Genomic DNA, 6,057 nt, shown 5'->3' on the forward strand with positions numbered 1-6,057 from the left:
ACTAAGAGCTTTGTCTTATATTGCTGAGTCTTCTCTGACCCATAGTGATGCCATGGACACATATCTCCCGCAATGTCCCACCTCTGTCTGCAATCATTCTGGTAATGGATCCATAAAGTTTTCTTGGTAAAAATATGGAAGTGCTTTACTATTGCCACCTTATAAGCAGTAAACTTGAGTCTCCCCCCTTGACTCTCTCCCATGCCACTGCTGCACAGGACAGGTGAATTTTGACATGTAGCAGATTGCCTTCCACTCACTAGCCATTGCCCAAGCTAAGAATGGAATGGATATGCCTCTGCTTGACTCTCCCTCCCACACTGAGACTGGTAGAGTAATGGAAACTCTCCAGGTGCAACCCTAAGAGGGGAACTAAGAGCTTGGGAGAGTACAATGTAACAGAGTTGGGAGACATGTTCCCTGCCCATAATGAGCTTACAGTCAAGAGGGCAATACAGACATTAATATAAATAAGCAAATTACAGATATGTGCATATGCTGTCAGGCTGAGGGAGGAGTGAATAAATGGTGCAAATCCAAGTGCAAAGGTGACACAGAAGGGAGTGAGAGAAGAGGAAAGAACAGCTTAGCCAGAGAAGACCTCTTGGAGCAGATGTGCTTTCAATAAGGCTTTGAAGGTGAGGAAAGTGATCATCATCTGATATTAAAAGGGAGGGCGTTCCAGACCAGAGGCAGGATGTGGGCGAGAGGTCTGTATTGGAAGTTGGAAGATATTCACCTTCCCTATTCCTAAAATGATGGGGAAAATACCAGCCTACTCTCTCTCATTACTCAGTATTCTCCCCCCTTCAATTGTAGTATCCTGCCTTTGAAGCATCCTATGAGTTCCCTAGAATCCTGATTTGTTAATTCAAGGTATCATCATAATGGGCAAGCTAGGGGCAAAAAGCAAGATTAGCCAAAGCATATTTGCTGGAGATTCTGTAACTAAACTCACATCTATTCCAAGAGCCTTTAGATCATTGAATAGTCCTTATGAATAACAGTCTTTGTGGACTGAGAAATGTCTCAGGACTGCCAGCTTTTCAAAGACATAGTCAGAATCATTGCCTATAGTTGGTATCAAAATTTTGGGACACTGAGAGGAGGCTGGGCTTGAAGAATTCGTTAGAATAACTAGTTGTGGAAAATGGGGTGGCAGGGCTGAAGAGAACATCCAGGAGGGTAATTCCAGTGCCTTTAAGCTATACTCACTCAGCCATTTTTATAATAATAATAATAACTGTGGCATTTGTTAAGTGCTTACTATGTGCCAGGCACTGTACTAAGCGCTGGGGTGGATACAAGCAAATTAAGTTGGACACAGTCCTTGTTCCATGTGGAGCTCACAGACTCAATAATGGTATTTATTTTTATTTATTTATTGGTGTACATATAATGGTATTTATTTTTAATAGTATTTATTAAGCTTACTATGTTAAGTGCTTACTATGTTCCAGGAACTGGACTGAGCATTGGGGTAGTTACTAGCTAATCAAGTTGGACACAGTCCCTGTCCCACATGGGATTCATGGTCTTAATCCCCATTTTACAATTGAGGTAACTTGAGGCACAGAGAAGTGAAGTGATTTGCCCAAGGCTACACAGCAGACAAGTGGCAGAGCTGGGATTAGCAAGGTCCTCTGACTCCAAGGCACATGATCTTTCCACTACACCAAGTTGCTTGAAGTGGATTTGCCTGTTTCATCAGTCTGTATGTGTCTCATGTATTTAGACGTAATGGAATTATTGGGCCCCTTAACGAGCCAGAGAAGAGTCAGAAAAGGGAGAGGCTCTCTCTGCGCCTCTTTAGAGAGGGCAAATATAAGTAATTGATGCAGATAAATCACTGAGGACGTCTTGGCAATGATTATGTAAATGATGAAACAGTAATCACCATCATCATCATCATCAGTATTTAGTAAACACCTAGTGGGTAGAGAACACATCTAGATGCTATGGACTGTGCAATGGAAAGACAGGGTGCAGCCACTGCCCTTGGAAATTTTACAGTTTAACTGAGGAGACAAGATGGCATGCACTGTAACTGCAGAATAGGAAAAAACGTAAGACTATAGATATTTCTTGCCAACAACCACCTCCCATGAGCAACATACAGGGGTTCCTATGAGAGAACCCCCACAGAAAGGGAAAGAACCAGTCCATTATCCCAGTATAATTAGCAATTCAAGAATGAGACAACATGAAAAGAGCTCCACAACAATGTAGTTCATGGCTTGCCTTTACAGTGGTGCAGGGATCAGTGGACTCTGGTCCGCAGAACCGAGACCATTGTCCCCTTGATCCCTTTTGTACCCTCCAATACTTCTTTCTTCTCCCTGGTTTGGCCCTGAAGGTGGGCATCCTCGCCTCTGACATCAATCTGGTTGGCTTAAGGTTTTCCTGAGATGTATCTGCATACTTCAGGGTGTCCTCCATTTGGAGTACTCACAATTCTTGCAAAAGGGTAATGGTGAGGTCAACTAGTATGAACTTCTTGGGCTGACTGTGCCAGGGAGGGGTTTTCCTGCCCTTTCAATATCGCCATCAACGATAGTTTTCCTGGCAGTGATGGGGTGATCTATTCTTTGTTGTAGCCCCTATTGTCCCTTCTCCATTGTGTTTGTAACTCTCCTGATCCCATCATGTTTTTGTGTTCTATTTACTATTGTGTGGCTCCTCATACTTGCCTTTTTAATGTTACTGCCAGGACCTGTCTGTTCCACACCATTACCCTGCTCCTTTCAGGATTCCCCATTCATACAGTTTGAGTATCCCAACATTGGCCATGGGACCCCTCAACCTCAGTGCCTAGTTTCCCTAGAAGCAGCCTAGCCTAGTGGAAAGAGCCCAGGCTTGGAAATTAAAAGACCTGGGTTCTAATGCTGACTCCACCACTTATCTGCCATCTGACCTTGGGCAATTCACTTAACTTCTCTGTGCCTCAGATTCCTCATCTGCAAAATGGGAATTAAACCCAACTCCCTCCTACCTTGACTGTGAGCCCCATGTGGGACAGAGACTATGTCCAAACTGATAACCTTTTATCTAGCCCAGTAGTTGGCACAAAATGAGTGCTTAACAAATGCCCTAAATATTAATAAGATTAATTTACAAAAACAAAAGTGATAAAATAAGAAATGGAATAGATATCACACAAAGAAATAGACACATACCTGGGAGTTGAGGTAGTTGGCAAGGGGTAGACAGGGAGCATGACCAGAAAGGTGGAGGATGTGCCTGGATCTCCATTTCTCTTTCTCTCACTTTTCTGCTAAATGTGTGGCATTAGTCCCACTAATGGAGATGGATAAGAAGTCCAGAGGAAAGCAACAAATTATTAATTAAGCATCAAATACATTTTAAAATTACACAGAACTGTCCTAGCTCTTGGCAGTGAATGAAGTGAGATTGACACAATACATTCTCAAACATCAGATCATGAACAATACCACCCTTAGCCCTGAAACCATCCCAGGATTCTATCTCCATAATGACAGAATCATGTAATGGTTGCCCTCCTAGACCATCCAAACTCATGGTTAGGGTTTGGGGCGGATCTTCTGATACCTACCCTTTTCTCCTAAATAATTCATCGTGTTCCTGCTTATCCTGGAACCATGATGGTATCCTGATTCCAAGTCCCGTGCTATTTCCACTGGGCCACAGGGCCTCCCATAGAGGGAATAGACTCTCCCTGTGAGGAGTGGAGGCAATGGTACGGACCTGATGACTGCTAGAGGAGGCACTCTTCCCTAAGTGTTTTTGATTCAACAGAACATTTTGGGAAGACTGATGCCATCACATCAAGGCTTCCCATTAACAGGTAAATGCCTTACTTGTTTGTAGGGAGTAGGGGGTGGGGCCAGGTCACTGTCCTCCTTCTAATGCTCGCTAGCCAGGAAATGAAAGAGGAATTGGTATCTCGTTCTTTTTTGTCACAATTCAACGTGGTAGGATTTAGGAATGATAGGTGGAGCTTGCGCTGACCAATGGGTAGGATCGTACCCTTGTGTGGGTCCACTAATTGGTCTGCGATTCTGTTCGAAAAGCAATTGCTGCCCAGGGGAACAAATGGCACTGTGCACTGTCTTTCAAGCAGCTGTCAGGCACTGCTGGGACAGCAGGGCATCAAGCCAAGTTGAGGTTTCAGGGCTAAGGGTGAGTGGAAAAATTTGAAATTCTGTGAACTGACACTGGAGCTCCTGGAGCAGAAGCAGATGTGTCAGGAGTGAAACCTAGATCCAACCCACCTCAGTCACGGACAATGCCCTCTATGTGAAGTGCTTCAGACTTTCTCCATTCAGATTTGGGACAAAACAGGGATGGGTTTTCTAAAAGTAATCTTCGAAACATAGATGGGCCACTGTCTATTTTGTCTTCCTTTTCTAGTGAAAGAAGCTTCTCTAAATCCTGTGGTTTTGAAATAGTACAATTGGGCCTAGGGCCTGTTTCAGGGCTGACCAGATCACATATCTTGTCTAAAGCCAGAAGCATTACTGAAGAATCCACAGTGAGCAGAGGCTCTTAGCAGTTGGGCTGGAGGTTAAAAAGGAAGAACAAAGGGTCCCTGCCCTCCTGGAGCTGTCGGTCTAATAAGGAAGATTAGTCAGGTACAAAAACACAAATCAATATGTTGACATAAAATACATGAGAATTCGTACATCAGCAATTCCTGCCATCATTACATTTCTAGGTGGCTGCTTCACCTTGAGAAATGAGGTTAATGAACAGCATTAAGAAGACACAGACAGAAATCGTTTGACCACAGTTAGCCAGGGACTAAATACCAACCTCATCTGAAAGTGAGAGGACAACTCTGTACACAACCCAGGAGAAATCTCCCTGGCATGAAACTTGTCTCCAAGCTGTCTTCGAACTCCAGAGTCAATAGGTAAAGCATTTCAGGGAGAAGAGTGTTGTATGTGTTGGCTAATGGCTTCACTTTTGTGTAAAAGGTAACACACAGCTCATACTTCCAGTAGGTAATGGTCGCGGAGACAAGAAACTCCTTCAAGCTGGGCACGCTCAAACCAACATTTTCTGTGAAATTTCGGTAGAGAGGAGTTTGCCAGGAGTTTTTTCCAGGAATTATTAACCTCTGAAGACTGCAGCCACTATTTCTTCAGAACATCCTGTGCCAGGACTGCCCTCCAAAAACCATAAAACAAGAGCCTAAAAAAAATTTGCCTGAAGAGCAGCCTGCCTCATTTTAAATTTAAAATTAAGGCACATCAGGCACCCCAAGATCTTGGGGCCTGTTTGGAGTCAGTGGAAACTGCTTCATACTCCATGTGACCCAGACCTTAGGGGCGAGTGGGTAGAAGGGAAGGGCTGGGGAGGGATATGGGAGATTCCGTCTCCCACGTTCCCTCTCAGTCTCCATGGTTCTCCAATGTGGGCAACCCAAGGGATATTCACCGTCCAGTCTCTTTCCCCCCTTAATTTTTCTGCTCTGGGGTTTAATTCCCCATCTCCCATCAAGCTGCCGACTTCAAAAACATTCCCTCCTCCAGTCACACTCATGAAAAAAATCCATAGTGCTTGAGATCAGTCTTCCTTGGGGAATTGACCTTGTTGAATTGGGATTGTGGTTAGATGGGTTTACTAGGCTTTGCCTTGGGAATGGTCCCTAGTTTGCACCCTCTCCCTTCCTCCTGCTCACCATCACAGAGGAAGAGACCCTGTTTGCCAGGGTACTGAGTTCTTTAGGCAGTGGCAGTCCAGAAGAATTGCAGTGGAAGAGCTTTAGGAGGCAGTTACATAGGAAGTAAATGATAACTTACACTTTTCCTGCTGCACAATCTTTGCCCTTAGACTTTGGAAGCTCTCCTGGGTTGCTTCAGATTTTCTTTTCCTAGATTTGGATAATGAAAGAAGAAGTAGAGGGAAAGGAAGAAGAGGAAGAGGCAGAGAATAAGGAGAATAAGAAAAAGAATGAAGAAGAGGGAGGAAAAAGGCAGAGGAGAAGAAGGGGAGAAAAAGTGTGATGAGGAGAGGAAGAAGAAGAAGAAGATGATGGTGGTGGTGATGATGAAATAGAAAAAGTTATCTCAA

General features: G+C 44.0%; 1 non-coding gene across 1 annotated transcript; it reads right to left on the bottom strand.

Moving 5' to 3' along the window:
- Positions 1-233: 233 nt before the first annotated feature.
- Positions 234-370, bottom strand: LOC119937157. The gene has a single exon (XR_005453933.1). It is a non-coding gene; the product is annotated as a small nucleolar RNA SNORA7 (small nucleolar RNA).
- Between the last annotated feature and the right edge of the window lie 5,687 nt (positions 371-6,057).

The sequence above is a fragment of the Tachyglossus aculeatus genome, chromosome 1 (assembly GCF_015852505.1).
Source record: "Tachyglossus aculeatus isolate mTacAcu1 chromosome 1, mTacAcu1.pri, whole genome shotgun sequence".
Classification (NCBI taxonomy): Eukaryota; Metazoa; Chordata; class Mammalia; order Monotremata; family Tachyglossidae; genus Tachyglossus; species Tachyglossus aculeatus.